This window comes from Lepisosteus oculatus, chromosome 4 (genome assembly GCF_040954835.1).
Source record: "Lepisosteus oculatus isolate fLepOcu1 chromosome 4, fLepOcu1.hap2, whole genome shotgun sequence".
Taxonomy (NCBI): Eukaryota; Metazoa; Chordata; class Actinopteri; order Semionotiformes; family Lepisosteidae; genus Lepisosteus; species Lepisosteus oculatus.
The window spans coordinates 50,623,816-50,648,588 of record NC_090699.1 but is presented as its reverse complement, the minus strand read 5'-3'; the positions used below and the strand labels follow the sequence as shown (position 1 = coordinate 50,648,588).

General features: G+C 34.9%; 1 long non-coding RNA gene across 1 annotated transcript in view; it reads right to left on the bottom strand.

Annotated features, from left to right (window-relative positions):
- LOC138238437 (uncharacterized) overlaps positions 1-24,756 on the bottom strand; it is a 71,409-nt gene extending 46,653 nt beyond the window's left edge. Inside the window, exon 1 of the long non-coding RNA XR_011189475.1 lies at positions 24,667-24,756. This is a non-coding gene — a long non-coding RNA (uncharacterized lncRNA). The remainder of the gene's footprint in view (positions 1-24,666) is intronic.
- Between the last annotated feature and the right edge of the window lie 17 nt (positions 24,757-24,773).

The following is a 24,773-nucleotide window of genomic DNA, read 5'->3' as shown; positions in this document are numbered from 1 at the left end:
AAGACAACATGTTGTCAATGGATACATAGCTGCCTAAAAAAGGAGTAGAAACAAAATGAAACATTTATTGAGACCACTTTCCACTGAACAATATAAGTGGATATTACTCACATACTGTACTCTTCCCTATTTTTATAACTTCTATCGCCATTATAGTTTTGAGAATGTATTCTTAGCAATACACCAAATATATCTTGTAAAAAGAAGGCTGCCCCTTTGTTCTTATAAATAAAAGTAAACAACATAGCCCCATTTCCTCTGTTATGCACTTCAGGGCACCTCACCTGTTGTTTATGTACTTCAAATACTCACTGTCTCATCAGATGGTACATGGAACAACTGCAAAAGAAATGTGCAGAACCATATATTTTCAACACTACAGTGTGAATCAGAATACTGACTGAAATAAACCCTCAAAAAAGACAAGCTAAATTGAAGAGATGTTCGATATTAAAGACCCTGTAGTAATATTATGCTTTATGGATGTGTTGAGTTGCCTAATTATCTGTACATGTCCACTGTTTTCTACATTAATGAGGCAAGAAGGCCTTTACCAGACTTTTTCTCATGTGCCCCTGTTTAGAAAAAAATTGTATTGCTCGGTCTCCGGCCATCTAACACTCTAGTCAGAAACACACCTCAGTGCCAACAGTTTATCTCCAATTATGCACCGATAACATTAACTGAAATCTTACAACTCGAATAAAGAATCTCCACAGAGAAGGTCCCGTGTGGGCCTCTTTAATTATTTCCACACCTTTAATTGTGTACGTCAGCACCTTTTATTTCTTCTTGTAATTGTTTGGGTTTTAAAATATCAGTGGATGACTGTTTGGTTTGAAATATTGGTGTAATACTGGAAAAGTGAGACTGCTCTGCGACTTAAACCAAATCAACCAGCTGTTCCAATTGGAAACATTTCTTCAGGAGTATTTCTTCAGCTGAACTTTATTCAGCTGCAAAAGTACACAATGATCTAGGCACGACCTTTGTTATCAAGATAGATTTCCATGGAATAATTTTGGGACACAGAAGGCATTGTATCTTTTCCAGCAGTTCTAGTGTGACCTCATCTACAGTCTATGGTTCTGGTCATCATACTTCGTTAAAATATTATCTGGTCCAGAGTGATTTCAGGTCAGAAATGCATTTTATATATAAACAAAGTACAGAAAAAATAATTTCCTTTGCTTGTAAAAACATATTTTGGAGAGCTTCGATCAAGGTATTCACCTTCAACCCAAACAATTTCTGGAACCTTAAAAAAGACCTTCCAGGACTACAGTAAATGTACAGAACTACAAAAAAGTGAAACTTTTTTACACAATTAGGTGTTAGTACTTGTATGTGGTAAAACTGCCAAACCCAGATGTGAAAGCAAATTTCTAGCATCCTTCATGAAATGGAAAATAATGCAAACCAGAAAGGCAAATGTTTTTTTTTTCTCATGCTACGCCATTACTCCAGTCCCAGCAAAGGATTCCTATTACTGCATGCTTCTGATTCAAAACATTTTTTTTAATGTGCCCTTGTCTCAGCTACTTTGCTTCAGTCTCTCTTCTTTAAACACCGGTGGCTCTGTGGCTAGGGATCTGCGCCTGTGTCTGGAAGGTTGCCGGTTCGTATCCTGCAGCCGGCAGAGGAATCCTACTCCGTTGGGCCCCTGAGCAAGGCCCTTAACCCCAACCGCCCCAGGGGCGCCGTACAAATGGCTGACCCTGCTCTCTGACCTCAAGCTTCTCTCCCTATCTGTGTGTCTCATGGAGAGCAAGTTGGGGTATGCGAAAAGACAAATTCCTAATACAAGAAATTGTATATGGCCAATAAATGTATATTATTTTATATCTCTCCACTCCACCTTCACATCACTCTGTAGCATTATCTCTTCTTCTGCCTTCTCACTCAATTTGTTTGGCACTGGCTCATCTGTTTAGACAACACATGAGATCTCTCAATTCTCAACTATATGCTTCAATAACTCTTACACTGTATGCTTGCGCTACTGTTTTTAATTTGCAAACTGGCAATGTACAGTAACTTGCTAAGTGCACTTATTCATTGTAAACATTTAATACAGATGAACAGGTTGTATTCTTTACTGCCATGTACCCACATTGTGTACATTGTGATTTTGATTGTTCGGTACCTGCCCTTTCTTCCAGATTGTTCTTGCCTTATTGTTATTTTATTAATTTATTTTTTATATTATTGTACCTGTAACAACTGATATCTGTACCTACAGAATCTCAATATTGTATTTTTATTTGTATGTCACCTTGCATAAGGGCATCTGCTAAGCAAATAATAAGATGCACTAAAGGGCTTTCTTTCATGCCTTTCTTAACAGTCTTGTGAGCCCTCCTCACTCACACACTTCTTATAATATTTCAGTGCACATACTGCCAAACATACAGTAATCATGTTTTTGGAGGGAAGCCTTTTTTTAGCTTTTTTCCATCATTAGTCCCAGTTATGATGACACTACACAGCCACTTGCATTATTCACGTTCAGGAAGAAAGACAGACCTTTATAGCCTCTCTCCCCCACTGTCAACATGTACAATTTCTTGATCGGACAACATGAACGTGAAAAAAAACTGTTCACATTCACTTGACAGCTTAGAAAAAGCTGTGTAACTGCTGATTGTCAAGGTTCCACTGCAAGGAATAACTGAACACAATAAACCGCTCTCAGCACCACTGCACAGCAAGGAAAGAGCACAAAGACTTTAGATTTAGTTGAATTACATGTAGATGGACACTTTACTCTACTTGCCACAGAAAAGGTTCATTTCCCACTTTGGAATATCAACAGGACAAGAAAAACACCATTGCATCTCTGGCAATCTGCTCACTTGTTGATGGGACAATAGTCTGTCAATGAGGTGTTTTTGGTCATCTTATTGGACCAAAACAACCACAATAAATGAATTTCTACAAAGATAGACTGAGCTTTCATTTCTGTTCTTCCCTCCATTATCATTAAAAATAGAATTATGTTCATAATAATAGATCATTTAGAAATTACTTTATTTACCAGCACTGCCATTTTTAGATGATTAGCAGTGTGATCATTTTATTGCCAATTTAAGGATAATCCAGATCCCAAGTCATCACAATTGAATATTTCCACTCTTGTCTATGAAATATACCAAGGTCTAAAGAAAAGTCAAAAGTCTACTGACCTCCATAATATGACTGATTTATTTATAATACTTATGGATCATTGAGTTAAATAGCTCACCACGTTTCAGAACTAAAAATCCCAAAAATAATCATTTGGACTTTTTACTTTTGTTGAACCTTAATTTAAATTAACTTGATTAGCATTTTCAGTACGACAACAAGGTGACATCTTATACGTGGTCTTCAGACTGACTAGGATCTATTGATCTCGAGCATGTTGTCATTCAAATTATAATTAGGAATGGGTGAAAGGTTAGTCTTCAATCCGTTTAAACATCTGGTAAAATGTTCCTCAAGGACAATGAAACCCTTAGGACAACCATAGAGCCTTTACCTTCACTAGTACTTGTGTTTTAATTTCTTCCCCTTTCCCCATTTTTAATTTAGGTTGTTTATAATTAAATTAATACAAATTAATTGGAATTAATCCAGATATAAGGCAATAAAATAATCACATCAATGTGCAGAAACCATAAATAAATTGGTTTATTATCTGTCTGTATATCCCACACAATGCACTAAACTTAATTTCATTCACTTCATTACTATCTAGGTATTCATTTAAAAATAATAAATAAGTACATAATATTAGATGGCAATATTGTATACTACTTATTGTACAAAATATATACTGTAACCAAACACAGCAAAGATAACAATGAAGATTAACATCCCTCTTATATAAGAAAAGATTTCGTCATGTATATTGCATGTCTATTGTAATTTTTTTTTTAACTTAAGTGTCCAGGTCTGAGAATAATCAAGGAGGAATGAGTATCTCCACTTTTTGGAAGACATGAAGCAAATCATTCTCCATCTATTGTGTGGCAGCTTCACTGGGAGGCTGATAATTCTGAATTCCTTATTGTTTTTTTTACTGCTATCAGCCAGTGCTAAACCAAGCTGACGTGTAGTACAGAGCTGTGACTTACTTTCATATTTTTATCTTAATAATAAAACCTCCAATATTAGAAATGGACAAATCATCTAAAAAATACAATATAACAACATAAGCACTTTATATTCTTCTGTAATAGCTTTCATAAGCACTGGTCCTATCACAGGTTATTCTTATCTATAATTAAAACTGTATTTTAGGAACAAGCAAATGGAAACATTAGCAGACCCATCTGCTATATATCGCTCTCTGTATAATAGCAAAGTTCAAATGAATCATATTATAGAGCCTGAGGATTAAAAAAGGGCTCAATTAAATTTCTTAAGAAAAAGTTTGACTCAAATTATATATTAAAATGTTTTACTGGACCAATATTACAATTACTCTTCAATAAATAAGTTAACAAAAGGCAAGAATTTATAACATTTATGGAATGATCAGCAAAAATATTGTGCAATTTGTTGCATTAGATTTGCATACATTTTAATTAGAAAATATATTTTAACAGTTCGATGTCTGGATGAATTTTGCTGAAACTAGGAACAGCAGCTGAAGTATCTTCCACTGAAATCACAAGTTATGCATTTGCAAGTTGTAAAATATACAAATACACACTGAAAACGTTTTTACAAAAAAGAAAGGCATTATTGTTTTGGAGATTGACATTTTAAGATAATTGCTCATAAACTCAAAACACTTTAACCACTTTAAGAACAAGGGTTCTGTGAGGCACTGTCAAAGGAAATTTCTTATCATTGTTTCTGTTAACCTACTTTTTTGCATGGTAAAATGTAAATGAACAAACTAAACTGTTTTTGATCAGTGCATGCAAATACAAAACATACATGTAAATTGCTGTGCCTTGGGAAACAGACTGACAACAATGTAAATACTGCCCTCTTGTGGTCACTGTACTCAGACTGATTCGTACACTGTACTGATTTGGGAGATTTCTCTCAAAAATGTGAAAAGGAGAACTATTCAAACACAAGCATTCAGAAACGGTCCAATAAAACAAAAAAGGTAAAGGTGGGCCAATTAGTATGTGGCATCATAACAAGAACAACATACAGTACTACTACTACTGCTGCTACTACTACTACTACTAATAATAATAATAATAAATCCCATGATTCAGTACATATTATGGAATTATTCCAAAGTGCTACACATACAGGAGGGACGCACTTCATCCACTGCGCACTGAAGTGCAACACCCACCTTTGTGATGTGTGGCAGGCATTCAGCACCAGCTGCCCTACTGCACAGCACATCCGGTGGAGAACTGAGAGATAATGCTTCAGCAGATTGTGCAAGCCCAGGGCGGACATCAGGTTTAACACTCTGCACTCTTCCAGAAAGCCACATGGGATCAATGATGATCATCCTTGACTTTAACATCTCATCCTAAGGACAGCCCCTCCTACAACACTGCCCCCTATGATCACACTCAGTCATGGGGTTGAACATTCTGGTCCAGCTGGGAGAGCGCTACCTACTGGTCCACCAGCACCTCAGCTGCGTCAGCCTGGTTTCCTTGGAGATCGCCCTTTTCAGTACTGGCCAGCCACAGTCTTGCTTATATTCTTGATGTATATTCTTGATATAGACTTGATGAGATCAGGCTACAAGGTAGTAATAATCCTGTCGAGGGCCCCAATTCCAACACCATAAAAATAGATATTGGGATTGAGCGAGATAACAAAACAAAAACAAATCTGATGGAAATGCCTGAGAAATTCTATAACAAGCATAAGGGTAAATGTTTTAAAGGGAAATAAAAAAATGTTTGTTTTTTTCATTTTGTAAAAGCTATCGATATTTTAATCGATGCACCTCTTAACATTTGATCAACATATTCAGAATCGAATTGTTCGGAATCAAATTGCAGATTTTGTCCATTTCAACAGAAAGCATGCACGCAAAACAGAAAACTCCACAAATGACTACCTATTTTTCTAACTCCTGCAAACGACTTTAAGTAAATTTGACTGCCACACCTGTGAACACGAACATCTAAGGAGTTTGAAAAAATAACACAATGTTTCTTGAAAGTTTTATTTCACTACATTTATTAAAAACGTCATAGTACCTAGATTTTTAACTACAATTGTTAAATCAAGATTGCTGAAGTGATTTCTTTAAAGGGTAGAACATTGGTTTGGGAAGTTTCTGGACTGAGAGTGTATGGTGGCAAGATTTGGATAAAACATGAAGAAAAAGGGGAATCTAACATCCAGAGCTACAAGGGTACAGATTCAAGTTTCAATACAACAACACACACTGTGACTGGCATCTTTGAAATCCGGTCAAGTGCAAAAAAAAACTAGTGCTCCTATAGTAAAAAAAAATGCAGTCGTCTTTCAGTGGAGGAAATTTCAATGTCATCCTGTGGCATATTCTTAATTTATTAGCTTTTTAAAACCAACGGACAAAGGTTTTCCTATCTCCTGAAAGATGTTATATCAGGTTTATCTGCGCAGGTCATTAACCTTGACCTGGTGTAAATACATTTCAGTCATGAACACTTCCAATTGACGGCACGTTTTATGCCCCAAGAAGTTCTCTCAGCTCCTGCTACCACAAAGCCCATCGCTCAAGTACTTTAAACTTGCTTTAATTGTCATATGGCAGCCAACGCAGGTTTCTTAATTGATCTGACCTTTCACAGTGTTTTTAATTTTCAATCCTGGTTTCATTGTTCCATCTGGCACTTTAAAACGACATCTGGTTAACTGTACTTTACCGGGTGATCTCTGTACAGTTATTTTTAAACTTAATGTATGCTTAAACAGATGTTATTTTTTATAGATGTAGAACTAAATTGCACTTTTATACATGCTATGTCTGCAAAACTTCCCTCTGCAATTCAAATATTGACACCAGAAATTACAAGCCAGACTGCTTATGAACTCTGCTATTATGTTAAGGTTTTTTATTTTGCAGCTTATTAGGTAAACATCAATTCAGCTCTGTTTTCCCTCATCATTGCACATAAATAAAACATTAGCTTTTAGTTTAAAAAGTGATAAACATTTTGCAGTGCAGGGTTTAGATTTATAAATACAACTGTTGTCAGCAAGAAAGGAAGTAAATTTATTGAATAAATAATAAGCGAGGGAGAGGGAAGATGAAAATATGTATGATGCAAAGTGTGATGTCAGTCAACAGGTCATGAGGAGCAAGGAATGACTTTGCCCTTACAGTATACTGCTCTATACTTTGATTTATATGCATTAAAGCTTTTTTCACTAACTAAAGCAAAATGTTATTTTATCAGTTTGAAGCCAAAATTTCATTTAATATAAAATACAGTTATGGAAATGTCTGAAGTTCATACTCAAATACAACCAAAAAAGTAAGAATCAGCACAAACTGCTAATTTATGCAAAAAAGATTAACCTTCTCAATACAAAATGGAACAGGAGTGACATTTGCTGGCAACAGAATGTCTTATTACCTTGAATAATACAATACTAAAGAAACAATACAAAAGAAGCTTAAACTCAAGTTTCTTTCAAGAAATGGCTCAATGAGATCCTCAGATGAATTAGATACTAACTACAAAATGGGAAAGTTCCAATGGCTTCCTCTCGTTTGTAATTGTACTTGTTTTTTTCTGTACTAGCAGGAGTCTGTATTGGAAAAACTTTGGTTATGACCAGCCTGATACACCATATAACCCCATTGACAAAGGAAGTGTTTTAATACTTGTGTTTCAGTTGTTATATATTTTATTTCAGACTTCTCAACTTTCAGTTAACTATCTTAAAAAGTCAAACAATTATAGTTTTATAGTCTCATAGTTTCAACAACACATGTAGCCAAATCTTCAAATCTTGGAGCTCAACAGTGGAATGTCTTCTTATACACAATATTTTCAAGGAAAAGCATTCTTTGATACTCATTCTTTAAAGGTGTTATATTATTATAATGTAATTGATAAAACACATATTGATTGCTCGAATGCAATTGGTGGAGTTGCACAATCTTCCCTTTTTAGTTTTATACTGAAACAGCCATATTTTCGGCCCTCTTTACCATTATTAGATTACTTTTGCAGATAAAATGCAAGGAAGCAGAAACCTACAATGACATTAAAAAAACAGTTCATGTATGGTGGACTTGATGATTAAGAGATAATCACAATATCTGCACCTATAGTCAGGCTATCATGGTTAAATGTCTACCATTGTCTACAGGCTGTTTATACTTGAGTCTCAGTGGTTGGTAAGCAATACCTACAGTACCAAGTATTTACATATTATCATTTAAATAATATGTAAAATAAGATAGCACTCTATAAAAATAAGAATACACAGGAGACCCTAGTGGATAATCTCTCGGGATATACAGTTTTATAATACAGACACCATGGTGATATTTTTCATCAAACCAACAAGAAGAACCTAAAAGCTTAGCAACATTAATTTTACAGGTTCCTGACGCGTTAAGACTGTACTGTGAAGCTAGTATTACTTTTTACTGCATGGCAGTACCCACAACCTCAGGACGTACGATACATGCCATCTAGAATTTTCTTCTCATCCGAGACAATGCAAGAAATTTCTTCCAGGAAAGAAAAAAAACAATCAGAAAACAACAACCAGGCTAAATTAAAATAAACTAATTTTGAACAGACTGATTATGCACTGCTGTCCAATAAAATAGAAGTTCTAACGGCATTTCTTTTGAATCTTATTTTGTTTTGAGGCGGATGTCGAAGTGCTCCATCCTCAAGGTTAAAATCTGCAACTACCCTGAAATGCTTCAGCCGCTGATAGACGTACTCTCTCCAGAGCCCATTCACTGAAAACACACCACATAACATCTGTTCATAAACAGCCCTTATTGAGAAGCATTGACACAGGTCTTCAGCCTGAGTGGCCCAATTCCCTCATCATGTCCAGATGGCACAAAATACATTTATCTATACATCCTGTGCAAATCAAGACCCAGTGTTGCCTGCAGGTAATGCCTGAGGCAAATATATGCCACTCACCGCTGACCACCCTCTGGTGACTTCAAATGTTCCCTTCTGTCAAAGACAAATTGTTGAGTGCCCGAATCTTTATTCATTCACCTCCAGTACATTCCTCATAGGAGGTTAAGGAAACTCCTTGGCCCGTGCTACTTAACTTTGTGAAACATTCGAATTAAAATAGCTGTTCAAAAAGCAAAGACCAAAAACTTCACGGACACATGAAACTATCCACAGAATAGTCTCCCCCTATGACCCCCCTCCCGCCTGCCGCCGAACACCGTATATTTAAACCCCACGAACACCATGCATGAGTAATGTCTCATTGCATGATGGTTCTTTAGTAAAAAATAAAATCTCACTAGCTGGATATCTGGTGTGCTGTTACCTTTGTATGAAATCTGTAGTGGATATTCTTTTTTAAACATGAATGAGTTCTGTACATCAGTCATAATTATTTATCTGTGCAAAAGGTGGAATTGCCAGGGACATTATGAAAGATTTAGTGCTAAAGTCTAAATTCTATCAAGCTTCCATCTGTTGAAATAAATTTTTTAAGTGTTGGTTGAAGTAAGATTCCAATTAAACTTTGTTTAAAAGTGTAATAAAAATATACAAAATTAAAAGGAATGCAAAACTATTAATACGAAAATTCCTAACAAAAGGCCTTTTCTTGTTTATAACTAAGTCTGTTATCGAAATGTTTTTTTAACTGTTTTTAAGCCATTGTTGTTTTAAAAATCATTAATTGGTTCTTCATTTCTATTCTTATTTTTTTTTTTACTTTGGGTTCAGACTTGCATCAGACAAATGCTAAAAGAGAACAGAAATCCTTAAAAGACACCAAAAGGCAGGATATCAGTAAATCAGAAGGGAATATCACCACAGAGTCACAGGACTTTACTGTGCAGTACTTTACTTCAGAAGCTTTAGAATTTTCTGCAACAATTTACTCACATCACAAGCTAAGGAAAGTCTGGCAGTTTTTGTATTGTATTAATCATTGATTGCAGCATCAAAAGTGAATTACATCTACTGTTAACACAAACAAGAAAACACATTAAATAAATCAGATATAATTTTTATAATGGGAAAAGTCAAATAAACAGCTTACTTCTTTTATCCATGAACTCCTAAAGATCTAGTATACCATACTTGGAAGAAAATCTCAACACTAAAATTGTTGATAGTTTATGCAGTTAATCTATATCTGTATTTTCGAATGTTTTTACCATGTGGCCTAAACAAACTCTTAGCTTAGTTTTAATTTGAAAAGCAAGTTAGGAATGATCATAAAAAACATGCTTTTATGTATTGTTACACAGTATGTCTCTCAAATACACCTACAGGAACTGTAATAATGCTATTCTAAATATACAGATTGGTAAAATAAAAAAATATTCTCTTTTCCTTATCTTGTTCCTTTAGGCATCATTTTATATGGTGGCTTTTACATGTAATAAAAATGTGTAAAGGCTTTGTGAAATTGGTTGCATTCTCAAAACTGTTTTGCACTGTAAGATGTCTAAAAAGTATAAACCCCGACTTTGATGAGCTCCATTGCGCATCCCCATTTGAGTAAGCCTTATTCTTCCATCGGCCCAATTGGTCCTCAAAATGTTCCTGGCAGAGTCCCAGTTTGCACAGCTAATGATCAAACATCACTCCCAGAACTACTTGTGGACTGATGCCAAGTTGCTGTAATCATTAGCACTAATATTTATGCCAATTTAGCAGTGGTATAAACATCAAAATCAGCAGTTACTTAACAGTACTATTAAAAGTATAAACCACTATCTTTAATGAAAAGGTTTGTCCTTAATTGCTCTACTGTTAGATCGCTGTGACAGAATTTTGCCAGTTTGTGTTCTCATTAAATATTAAGATGGCCACACATAAGCAATTTCTCATTTAACCTGTTAAGTCTGCAATATATTTCACACAAGGTTGTTTACTAATATCTCTATCTTGACTTTAGATACTATACGGCACTGGTTCTGCGAAGCGTTTTAAATGGGCATCTCTACAGGACCCTACCTGGAACAACAATATATGGGCACTTTAAACTTTAGCACTTAATTAAGGCATTATAAAGAGTTCACTAGTTTTAAAATTCACATGGATAGCACCACAATAACTTTACATGTAACAGAGGCATGAACACCACAGGCATGTTTATGGACTGCCAGTAACATCATCAGCCAAGAAACATTAAATAGACTTTGTGCACAGGCAGTAAATTATCTCACTGTACATTGAAGAGTCACAGTGTGTTTTCATCTCCTAAACCCTTTATTTTCTCATAAAACAAAGGATAAAGAGATACAGAATTCAGAAAATAAACAGGTCAACACGGCAGACACAAAGTTATCATTAATGGCCCATTTTATTAATTAATGGATTTCCAGACAGTTAATGAATGGATTAGCTAAAGATATTCCACATAACCTTTGTTATTGTTATTATCTTTGTTGTCTTTAAAATACAATCTTTGTTATTGTTATCTTTGTTGAGAAACAAAGGCACTCACATTTTTAATTATTGGCCTTAAAACAACTTCATACTCCATTCCTTTTTCTAAATGTCAATAAATACATAGTCATATACAGTACAAGTTAAAATCTCTGTCTGCTTACTGAAAAAAAAGATTAAAGATTAAACCCCACGTTGTCTAAAATTACCTATTATTTTTACCTTAAAGGACAAGGTAAAACAGGCAATTCTAAATGCAAAATGAAGTGAAGTCATATCCTGATTTCTGCAAAGTTGAGCAGACTGAGATCTCCCTTGGAGATGACACTAACCCATCACAGTGCTGCTCCAGCAACGCTGGTACCCACTTGAACAGCTGGGTAGGCTGGGACAAATGGAGTTGAGTATCCTAGTCAAAGATTTAACAGCAGTGTCTGTTCCAGCTACAACCTTCCAGCTCTGTCTAGAGCCCAAAACATTACTCCACACAGCAGCCCCCACTATTCCAAAGGTCTGAAATTGTTTGTGAAGATACTTGTCTTAACATATACCAGTTATACAGTACATACTGTATGCCAAACTGCATTGCTGGGAGGACTATGACACATTTAATTTGCAAAACATGATGAATATTTTTAGCATCTTCATATCTGCCATCTTCTCTTAAAATACCATGCAGTCTAAAATGTTTTGTAATCAAGCAGCCTGCAAAACGTATACTGTACAGTATATAAAAACAGGTCAATGGTAATACATCTGCGCACTTATTAGATTTATAGTTGTGTATAGATTTGCAGGTTGTGGTTCTGCTTTTGATGGATTCTGTTTGAGAAGTCCAAAAAATCATTATTCATCAAGTGCAAGTCTAAACATAATTTCTTCTAGTAGAAAGGCAGATATTTATGCTTCAATATGAAGAGAAAGAGAAAATAAAATCATAATACATGTGATAAAGAATACATTTTTTTAAAGTAATTTGTGATGTGAAGTTGAAATACACATAATAAAGAAAAAACAGTTTGTGTTGGAAACAGTATTTGTGATTGAACTGTGTTTGTATTTTTAGCCAGAGACAAACGAGTTCAGATACCTTTTCCTGGGATAATTGTCCTCAAAAATGAAGATTAACTGATTTCTGCAGTATAGGCTACTGTTAAAAAGCCATAACAAACTATAAGTTCCTATGAAAACTGTGCACATCAATTGGAAATTATAGTGGCAGCCTAAAACTGCACTGATGCCACTAGATGTTCACAGATGTCTACAGAGATAGTACGAACAAGTCGAGGTTTATTCCATTCTGAAAAGAAAAGAGACACAACGTTCTGGCTGGGGGCCTTCTTTAGCTGTCAGCCGAAACGTTGTGTCTCTTTACTTTCCAGCATGGAATAAACATTTACTTTCTCCTTTGCAGCCTACGCATGCCGACGCAGCTACCTACTTGAACTTCTACAGAGACATTAGATAATCCAAACAACAACAGTTGAAGCCACTCCGCTTGCAATGTTTGACGCAATTTTCAGTAGCTTCTTGCTACCTTATTTATCTGTCAACCACTGCCTGCTATCCCTTGAGGCTTTCTGAAATGGCACATGAGCCTGCTATGCCGTTGCATACATCAATGTACCAGAGGCATTTGCATAAACAAGTATGACTATTAAGAGATCATTTAAATCAGTACAGTAACACAGCACAATCAACTAAAAGGTCTGATCTGCTATGACTTTACAGTACTCAGGAATTAAGGGGGTATACTGTGCCACATGGGATGTCTCATTAGATGGACGAGATGGGTCATTAATTTTGAAACATACGCACCAAAATATTAGAGGAAGACATCCTAGTGCAAAATTTGTGTAACTACACTGCAATCAATCTTCTAGTTCTTGCAACACAACCCTACTAACTTTTCATGTGAACTATGATTTCATTATGTACACTTAATGAAATACAATTGTAGCTGTGAAAACACTTTAGTATAAGGAAAACATTTGGTAAGTCACAAAAGTAGGTTAATTTAAGCAAACACTAAAAGAGAGGTCACAAGTTTGATGCCTTCTGTCAGTTCCCAGTCTGATAATTTGCCATAATGTTACCAAGAGCACTTTAAAGTTCACTAGAGTGCTTTTTAAGTTTATTTAATACATCAAGCACGTCAAGTGCTTATTCTGTCCTAAATCCAGGATGCAGTCCAATATTTTCTGTGAAGCTCTCCTACACAAGATGAAATGATCATCTTGACTACTAAACTACTAGCACAGTAAATTGGTTAAGACCACGTTATGAAAAGTAGGGATCTTACACACCATGATACACACATACATATTATTTTACTGTTTACTGTACATCTGTTTGTTCCATTCACCCAAAACAAAGTATACTTTCCCATATTTTTAATTCATTCAAAATACTTTTGAAAAAATAATTTCTTTGTAGTTGTCTTTGGATATTTTGTCCTTCTGTTTAACTATTTTTTACTGCAGAACTAAACAAACACAAATGTAGAGATTTTGAGGAAATTACATAATCTAATAATATTTTTGTATTAGACTAGAGCTACATAGGCTCTTATAGCTGTCTATCTATATCAGCTTCAAACATGGACTAGCAAGACAGGTGTCAGTGAATTTGTAAAAGGTATGACAGTAGATTGCACAGAATCATATTATTCCTTAATGAGGTGCCTTACAAGACAGGGATGGTCATAGGCAGGGTGCTCTGTAACATATACAGTACACAACGAGCTTTGCAGAAACATGCTGTAATAATGGAAAACACTGGGCATGATGTAATTGTTCCCAAAGGAACATACATATAACTAGGCATTCACTCTCAAGTAGTGAGCTGGGTTGTATTTAAAACGGGTTTTGGTATTGTGAAACAGGAAAAAAAACAAGGGTCTGTATCCCCTGGTCCTAGAGCACTGATATCTTTTTATCTCTGCTCTGCTCATTAGCCATTTAAGGCTAATGGTAAACAGTGGGTTCCACCTCTGCCCACCTAGAATGTCACTGTGAATTTGTTCGGCTTTTTCCCTATAATTCGAACTACTGACTACTACAGCACTAAAATGATGGTGATGGTGAAGAGCTATGGGTCTTCTTGATTTTGCTCACAGCAACTGTTATAAAATAAGGGCGATACAATTATAACTGTTAGACCACATTTGCCACAAACACACCAATGAGTACAGAAAGGACACAGTGGATAACATACATCAACAAATGTACATCAACAAACACTATACTGTACCATACCTAGAAAATTGACTTATTTTAATATGTTGAGACAAGTGATTACCCACATTCTGCTTTGTTAATGGTGAAAATATTAGGCATGTAGGTAAGTTTTTAGCATGCTAAAAAACATGCTTAACATAGCAATTAATTAGGCTCTTCTATTAACTGATTATTAATTAAAAGTATTGTGAAACTTCACTACATCATCAGAATTCAAATGGACCTTGACACTTTTTGGCTACAACTTTATCCAATACAGTACAAGCTAATTAGCCATGTTATATGAAACATATATATGAAATATACATCTTTAAAACCTTTCTTATACAGCATCATTTATGAGTTGAACGGGTGATTACTTAATACTTATTTGGCCCTGTCTAGGGTTACAAAGATCCTTTCATTCCCTTCACTGCTTCATGCAATGTATGCTAGGTTTCTTTGAAAATGGAGAGAAGCGTCAGTACTAAAATACCACACAGCCTACTGAATGTCATTTAAGTGCTTATATAATTAGTCATTTTAAAATGGAAATATGTACCTCAATAACTGATAAACAATGTACCTTTGATAATACAGTATAACAGATTGGAAACTATGTGATAACAGGAATGCACACAGAAAACTATTCTTTCCACACCATTAGTAAGAGAAAAGATTACTTATTTTTGTAAACACTTTGTCATTCAAGTATAAAAGGCTTATTAACAATTAACAATTATTAACAAACACATGCAACTGTCCTTAATCTCGTAAAGCAGTAGGGCAAAAACACTTGGTCTTGTACATACAGTAAGCTGTATTTTCTCTTTGATAAAAAGAAGCTAATTTCACTCTGGGAAAGTGCTCAGCACTTACACCGCGGCAGTAATCATGCTATAGATAACAAACCTAAAGAAACATGGGATAGTGCCAAGATTTTTTACCCATGCCTAATTACAGAAAAGGATTAATCAGAAAATGCGTAAAGTGTAAATAATCCCTTCAGGGATAACAGATTTCAATGCTAAAATGTTATTATCCTTTATGGGGAATGCTGTGCATTCGTTAAACAGCCTAAAAAATTCATACATCTAGCCACTATCATTGTCATAATCGTAACCCAGCTCCCTGGTTTACAACGATATATTATCAATTAGACACCCTTAAAGTGTGGTATATATTTTTTTTCTTTTTATTTAGTTGCTCTTATGGGGACAAACTACCATGAAACAAAAAACACAAATTTGTACACATTTTAAATGAACAATACATGGAAATGTTACACGTATTGAATAGTTTATCCTTATAGCTACTTTCCTCAAGTCATGAGCCTTGCTGCACAATAAATAAATAAATTAAATGAGATGTTCATTTTGATTAAATGATTCAAGAATCAAGTTTAGAACCTATAAAAATGTAAAATGTTTTTTCTACTATATATTATACATATATATGTAGAAAGACACTTTTATTGTGCTCTATTGTGCCATCAGAGTATTAGTATTGGAATTACATTTTGTAATTAAGTCACCACATTCTCACTCTAGTGTTCATTTTATTATGGTCTGATTTCCCCTGTGGTCATAAAAAATATAAAAAAAATCTAAGAATATCCTACAGAATCAAACTGAAATGAATACAGTCACCTTTGTTATTCAGATATTTTCATTAATTACAGTACTTAATGTTCATTTGAAACTTATCGATTTAAACATTACTATATGTTAAAATAACGTATGCTGCCACAGTCAGTGTCTATTCTCGCTGTGGTTTGCTCATCCTGTAATCAACAGATTGTTAGACAAGCATTTTCTAGGGCTATGACACATTCTAATATATGGGGTCAGCCAAAGTCTTCCTAATCCATCCATTGCTGCAATTTATTGTCAGATTATAATTGTATACACAAACATTGTCATGATTTAGGTGACACAGTGTAAAGATGAAATCCGTTTATATTAAAAGGGTTGCTCACCTCTAAAATACATTGCCTGCAACACCTTTCTATGACTGCTTTTAACAACATAGTTATTGTTTTATTGATCTGGGTTTTATTACAGATTTGACACTCATGCTATGTGTTAATCGAACAGCGTATAATTTTTCTACACATATTTTACGAGAATATGACTGCAATTAATTTAATAACTATTATTTTTTCAATGATTTCAGCCTTAACGAGGTTTGTAGAAGAGTGCTCAATTCATCTTGCGAGTGTTGCCAGTCATGTGCACTCCTCTAGTCTATGTGATCTCAGCAGAGAAAAAGGAACTGGACTAGCAAACTATAGCTACACTTCTTAATCATAAAGCTTTGCATTATTGTTGGAAAAAGTAATTTCACTAGTAACAAAAACACAGGTTGTAGAATATTTTTCAGTTCTTCATTCTGTTTATAAAATGTTACAAGTGTTTATTGATTTTTAAAATTTACAATCAATGTAGGCGGCTTAAAATTATTTCACAATTAGAAACTGATGGATCAATGTTTATTGTATTTTTTAAAACATCTGCAGATGAATATGTGTATTTGTAAAGAAAACCTATGAAATGCTAATATTATACACTACTTCATATTCACCATGTTTCAGTGAGACTGAAACCATTCCTTAAAGAGCTATACAGTGAAAGCCCATCCTTAGTAAAAAGCCTCAAGTATAAAATCAGATATTATGAGGAAGCTATAGAAACACTTCACAAAATCACTGAACAAAACATACCACCCACCAAAGAAAAATAACTTCCTTCCTACATCTTTCTTCGTATTATTTAGAGATGAAAAGAAACAGAAGTCTCACAATCTCCATTAAGACCTTTGTGGGTCTACTGGGTAGATATACAGTAACTGCATTAAACAACTGTTTAAACAAGAGCATGTTTGCTGAGGTTTTGAGGAAACTGCTTAGTGATCTGATAAGTTTTAGTTAATGATCATAGTTTCAGATTTTCTTGAGGCTAACTTTAGACTGGCAAAAAACGTATGCATCTCTAAAACTCAATGGCTGGCTTTGGCTCTGTTCACCCAGACAGTTACTGTACATCTTAATGTACTGATATAGAAAGTATCCAGTAAAATAATTAACAGCTTGGGCTAACAGTATAAAAATGAAATGGGTGCATCATAGTCGCAAGCAACAAAAAGGTTTACTACTCCATTTAAAATCCACACGCTCTCCACATACCTGTACATGTTTAGAGTTGAGTTTTTGAGGCTATAATGGCAGGGAAAAATTGTACATATAATATGGCAGGTCTCATCAGTGTAAACCACTTCAGTCAGGAGAGGGCAGTGAGAGCTCTGAGACAGTATGTACAGTATGTATGATTGCTTATAGCAATGTACACCTGAGTGGGAACAAAAAGTGTTTCAATGCACATGCTATCCTCTTCTCGCTTCAGCTTCCTAGAAAAAATGATGTTTTGTTTTTTGTTGAACCTAGAGCACGAATAAACAAATGTCTTTTCAACTTGCCACATTTTTACCATCTTCATTACAATATTAAATCACAACTGTCAGTAGGTGTGGGAGTCCCAGGCAGTGACATCTTGTTTTCAATCAACAAGAAACGTACCTGTCGCTATGATGCCTAAAACTGTGAACAGCAGTATTAAAAAATAATTGTAAGGTTGGCATATACTGTCGGCATCTTTAGAGGAAAGAAAATCTTGGTGTAGGACCTGCTGTAAATCTAGAACTAACAATGTGCTGAATGTATAGCAATGCTCCTAAAAATCAGATAATCATCTTAAAATCATCAAAAAAGCAGCCTGTTTTTCTTATGTCTGAAAAAAGAAATTGTCGGTGAACTTCCAGCTGCACAAAACTGCTTTTGCACTTGGGAAGCTAGCCTTTCATGTGGGATACTGGCCATTCTATCTTACCTTGGATCACCACATCCATTGCTAAAGCAAAAGAAATGACTGATGATTTATCCTTTAATGTCTGTTTGGAAAATGTCTAGACTCTGTAATAAATGGGCATTGTGAAACATCCTCATTAGCATTCAGATGATTTTTAGGTGCCACCATCAAATGTAAGACAAGATAAAATAAATAGAATTTGAATATAATAACAAAGTATAGTTCTGTAACATAATAATAGCTGTTAGGGACCTGAACATTGCGTAGGAGTCTTTCATACAATATTGCCATTTCTTCTGCAACGAACCTTGAGGGATATGCTTTGAGAGATATCATATTTTAGGGGGGGTTAGCTTTGTCCCAATTAACCTTGTAACGAGATGTATTGGAGTGCTTATTAATGACTGTAATGAGCTAGATAGATTGACAATGTATAAAAACATCATTGACATATAAATTAAATTTATGCACTCTGGGTGAGAAGCAGATACCAGGAAGTATGGGTTAGAATGGGAAAGAGCTCTAGGACCCTTAAAAGCAAGGACAAATAAATGAAAAATATGGGTACTGCTTTTTGTTACCCTTGACTCTAAAAGTATGTATGAATCACGCCACTTATAACCAGTTTGACATGGCCATGACGTTTTTCTGTGTGAATCGTATATAGCTACTTATTGAGCATTTCATAATGTGTGCTGGCTCAAGTCTCATTATAATCAGTCTTGTAAAATAACAACAGGACAATACTTTACTGAAAATGTCTAATGTAATAACATCATTACACTAATAGCAAATCCCAAGCCTTTAATAGCTCCCAATCCAATTAGTCATCTTAAACAGCTTTTGGGCTAAAGCACCAAACATTTGATAGACTTTAACACTTCCTAGTATGAGGTTATTCTGTGCCATTACTGGCACTAATGACAAGTATATATTTTAGCACTGCCAAAGGTCCCTGTCAGTGAATGTTTTGCTTATTATTTGAGGCAGTACCTTGATCCAAAAAATTATGATGTTTAAAATAGTTATCACATTATAAGTAATTATCCTCTCCACAGTCTGTGGTATTAGATTTTAATACATACTACAATATTAGGATTGTTTTTAAATTTAAAAATAAGACTTTTGCTGTTTTATCACCTCACACTATTACAGTATAACCGTGTCATTTTAGGTCATCTAAGAGAATTGCAAGAACAGCAAACATGTAACTCAGGTTTTTCCAATGGCTTGGGAAAAGAATAACAGGGAGCTTTCTTTCTGTACTACAGAGACATATACTGATCAGCCTGATCTGAAAATACTTTAAAGAGCAATTCCTATTTGTTGGTCAAAGATTCTTAATGATGTTAACTCCGGGAGACCCCATTCCCAACCACAATGGTCTGGCCTCCCTAAACAGCCAAAATTGCAACATAAAAAGAAACTTAAGGTGGTCCCTGGCTCACACTTGTAAGGAAATGAAAATGCATTTTCTGTGTGTTCAGGTGAACACTAATTTAAATAGTGTCCACAGCCAAGATAGCAGAAGATAGGACTTTAAACCAGGTCTCTAAGTTCAATAATTACAGCAATTGCACATCTTTTGGGTAATAAAGACAAAAAAATCTATTTAGTTTTTTAGTGGGATGAGTAACTTCCAGGATTTTCTCAGCCCCCTGGACTACCACTGAGGATCCCTGGGGGAGCCAGTGCCTCAGGATACCACCGGATTTCAGCTATATAAGGAAACACCAATTGACTTAAGTCACATGCCATCAGGTCTGGAAGAATCTAATTTCTTTCTTTCATATTTTCTTGACAGTTCTTCTATAGGGTCATTTTTCTACATTCTTAATTTGAAAATTTGGGATTTCTGTTTCCAGCTCCACCATGAAGCTTTTTCTTCTTTATATTTTCTTCCAGTCACAATTGGACTGGTAGTAATGTCCCACTACTACCTGAGAGGAGCAGGTATCTGCAAACACAGATGTCTGAAAGACAAGCCCTGACAAGTGCTCAGTTAGGTTGAAATGACAGTACTGATTGCTTAATGAAAATGACAAGAATAGTTCTCCCACCAAATAATGCCTAACAAGCCTAACAAGGTCCAAAACACAAAATCAGACTATAAATAGAGTAATGACAGTGAACAAAACCATGTCATACCTAGTCCTATTTTATTTCATACTTTTCAAACAATGTTTCTTACAAGGGGTGTACCTCTGTAGAGCATTATATATTAATTAGCACAAATGAATGGCAAGACTTTAAGATAATTCCAAGCATAAAGTCACTGTTTCTGAAAAGTTTGATGCCTGAGCAGGAATACTTTTCTGCACTTCTTTGAAGGACCTTATTATGAAATAGATCTTTCACAAGTACCACAGTAACTGTTTTATATGCAATAAGAAATATAATCAGAGGTAACAAATATCAATATAATTTCAACATATGATCAGCTTCCAGGAAGTATTTTTTAAAGAACGTCTATAGCATAAGAGAGAAATTATACTGCATATACAGTATATAGTATTTTAAAATGTTTAACTTGACAATGTCCTGATTCATCACACTTCATCACAATCTTTGAAAAATGTTTTATTAATAACTAAATATTCTATAAAGTTAAGCATTTTTTTATTTATAACTTACATATTGTAATACATCAATACATGAGTGAATTTAAGACTGTATAGAACAAAGGGTCAATTTACTCATAGAGATGAACCCTACAAGATCACCCACTCCATAGCCTACTTTAACATAAACTAGTGATGACAGGATTTATGTTTATTTATACAAGTGCAGGTTAGATACATTAAGCTAGTACCTGCCATGGAAATCCATAAGCACAAACTAGCATCATGTACTTGTTTGCTAATTTATGCATAACATTCTTGACCCTAAAGAAGAACCACAAAGATGACAAAGAAACAATTGCAATTTAGAACCTCATGCAGTACTACATAACCTCATTTTCAGTCTTTGTCTTTCTATCAAGGTCACTGAAAATCTGTTCCAACTCACCAGAGCAAACTCAAAGAACACATTCTCCGCGGGCTTTAAAAAAAACCCACAGCTAATTGGCTAAATTCAGTTGGTCAGACTAAACATGGTCTACATACTTAGACTTAATCATCTGTTTTTTGCACATACAGAAAACCCATCACAGAAGCATGCAATATTGAAATGAAACAATTCTTCCCCTGACAAATCAGATGAGAGAGGAAATGTTTAGATGTAAATCAAACTTCGACTTAATTAAAAACAAAATCAGGTGCTCACCAACTGACATAATACTTTAAGTAAAGACATTCTAATTTAATGTCTAGGTTTTTGTGAATGAGCTGATTTATGAACTACAGTCCAAAGAAAGGTCAATAAAAGAACACACATTACTATTTTCAACCTATGGTACAGTATCTATCACCCCCTTAGAAATGCATTCCACACCTGAGAAATACTTCTATACATAAAACAAGCTATTCACAAAAAAAGGCATTGTCTTTCCATGGTATACTTATATTTCAATGGCAAACCTATTTTTCTATTGTTACCCCAAATTTAAAATCAACACTTGCTCACCTCACTACTAGGACTCCTAATGTGAGAATGGAAGGGGATGGATATGCATGTCTAGATGGAGTATTGTCCACCTCTTCTCATCCTGTCAGCCTCACAGTACCTCCATCAGTGTTCATATCAAAGACAGGAGTGATACGGCTCTTACTAATAAGACAACTCACTTAATTACCAGGTAAGCCAAAAGTAATACAAGATGTATGGTCCTCTCAAGCATACTCAGTAAACAGTTGTCTAATTGTGCTGTTGTTTGGGAAATCCCACTAACCATCAGTTAACAGCAAGTTCAGTCTTGAACTAGCAATCTTTGAACTATATTACACAACGGCTATTCTATTTTTAACAACTGGCAGCATTAAACTGCTTTACATTAAAGATGCTTCCTTAACTTAAGTATTCAAAAGAGCATCAGCTTAGTATTGATTTATTTTGGGATTGTATATTTCCAGTCACCTCCTGCAAAAAATGGGCTTTATTGTGACAATACATATTTCTAAGTACGACTTGTTTTTCTGCATTAAAAAAGCAAGTGTTCTACAATACAGTACTGTATATCCATAAATTATTATTATTCAAAATGCCTGATGCTTCTTTATGCCAAACCTCCAATTAAAACAACTGTTTTTGTGAGCACTTTCAGAAATAAAGCAATAAATTCCACAGCATGCTGTATGACTTACATTTACAAAACATTTTCCTTTGAATAAGGCAGCTGGCTGTACACTAATAGACAAATACATTCACATCTTAATTTTTCAATTAACATGCCTCTTTTACTCTAAGCATATGCAAACACAGCAGGGTTACTTTTAAAATGCAACACTAATGTGCAGTCTAATGAATGTAAATTGGCAGCCTAGTAAACTAAGAAAAAATGTGCACACAACTTAATATCAATCAAATGGAAGATTTAAGTAAAATAAAACATCCACATCAGCTAACATTCCATCATAAAAAGTGTTTCATATTTTTTGTTTCATTAGAAGCCAATCATTGATGGATAGCGGCAAATGATATCTCCCAAACATTGTACAATATCCAAAAAAGAAACCATCTGTTCATGATTGGCAGCACTTGTCCTTTAAAGCCAGCTTCTAAGCTGAAGAGTCTTCATTCATGGATTCAAAGAGACACTGTAGGATCCCTGCGGTTGGCAAGCCACCCACAACATTAAAAATGACATTGAATAATTTGTGGACATTAACATCCGATCAAAACTTCCACCCTCGAGAAAAACAATCAATCAACGAGCTTACAAAAACACTCTTAAAACTCCCTTTAACAATGTTACCAATACAGTGTTGTATAATGGGTTTTATGGGAAAAAATACAAGAACACTGCTGAAAATTTGGTTCAGAAGTCTGAATAGAATTTTAGTCATTATATTTTTAAAAAGATAGTGATGCTCTAGAATCAGTCCACCAACTCCATTTTGTTCTCAAAGTAATGTCATACAATGACTGGCTAGAAGAACAGAATCCCTTTTCGTCTTCACAGAGAAGACTATGAGGAGACTTGATCCATATATGCAAAATCCCCAAAGGCCATAAAAAAGGCAATACAGTGGACTTCTTCAGAATCAACAAACAAACCAGAGAACACAAATGGCAACTACATGAAAACCCACTTATAAGCAAGACAGGAGGCCCTTTTTTTTACATTAAGGGTAGCGGGGCAGGGAACGAGCTATCCAGCCATGTTATTAGAGTTAATAGCCAAGTTTCCTTCGAGAAACAGCTAAATTAGATCCTTGGATCAATAAGTTGCTAGTGACCAAATGAGCTGGATGGGACCAACATCTTCTTTATACTGTACCATTTCTAAGTAGTGGTAAAAAACCATACTGTCCTAAGCCATAACCATTAATCAAAGGTGTAACAGGTAAAACAAATATCAGTATACTGAATTTGAACCCCCATTCCTGTGCTCCTGGAGATCATCAAGTTACTAAGACTCCGAATGGAAACGGGACTGTGCAATTAAAATGTACCCCTGCGTAAACAAGGAGTGGGCTATGAAGGACAGTAAAATCAGATATTACATGATAATATAGACCAATTACAAGACCAATAAAATATGAACTAACCACGTGTATTAAGAATCCAAGAATTAGTAAAATGCTTCCCTCAAATTACATTAAACATATTCCCCTTAAAATCTAAAACACTAGTGCACTAATGCCTGCGTATTTAAAACAAAACAGACGAAACCTAAGTATTTATAACATGTATTTGACAACCGATAGAACAATTTGCAAAGCAAGTCTTCTAAAAAAAGGAATTAAAACGTAAAAAAATTAAAATGGTCAAATTAACCTAGGAGCAGGTGCGCTGCACTTTCCTAGAACTACGCAAAAGCTTCCACACAGCTGGGCATGTCATGAAAACATGCTCGGTTCTGAAAAGTAAACTCTACAGCTTTTTCTTCCACACTAAAAGTGTCTGGCAAAAACAACGAATGGGTGAAAAGGGAAATGCACTTACTTTCTTGCAAATGTATTTTGTTTTTAAAACTTTGATATAAGTCTGTAAGACGGTTCGAACGTTTCAGGCGACGTCACGTCTCGGAGTGGGAGGGACTGAGCAGCCTG